Consider the following 458-nt stretch of genomic DNA (forward strand, 5'->3'; position numbering starts at 1 on the left):
CAAGTTGCTCATTCGGTGGGGCTCAGGATGCAGATGCAGCAGCGCTGGGAGCAGGGACTCTGCCTTGCTGCTGCTTGCCCAGCTGGGGAGGGGGGTGGGGGCCAGGATGCGGGCACAGCTCGCTCCAGGCAGAAGAGGGCAAGCAACAGCAGGGCATAAACCCCACTTCCAGTGCTACTGTGCCCATATCCCATGCACCCCGCACCAACTAGCAAGCAGTGGCAGGGCAGAGCCCCTGCTCCCCCAGTGGGCACATCAGCACTGGGAGTGGGGGCTATGCCCTGCTTCCTCCTAGAGCAAGCTGCACCTGCATTGTGCCCCCTCCTCCCACGCCACACTGGTTGGGCAAGCGGCCGCAGGACATAGCCCCCGCAGCTCCCGCTGCTGGGGCAGAGGCAAGCACAGCCAGAGGAGCCACAGGAGAAGCCCCCATGGCTGCCCTGCCCAGCCCCATCCCC

General features: G+C 65.9%; 1 protein-coding gene across 2 annotated transcripts in view; it reads left to right on the forward strand.

Annotated features, from left to right (window-relative positions):
* HDAC7 (histone deacetylase 7) overlaps positions 1-458 on the forward strand; it is a 148,361-nt gene that overhangs the window by 69,113 nt on the left and 78,790 nt on the right. The window lies entirely within an intron of this gene.

The sequence above is a fragment of the Gavialis gangeticus genome, unplaced genomic scaffold (assembly GCF_001723915.1).
Source record: "Gavialis gangeticus isolate Ggan-Ray unplaced genomic scaffold, GavGan_comp1, whole genome shotgun sequence".
In the NCBI taxonomy this organism is placed as follows: Eukaryota; Metazoa; Chordata; order Crocodylia; family Gavialidae; genus Gavialis; species Gavialis gangeticus.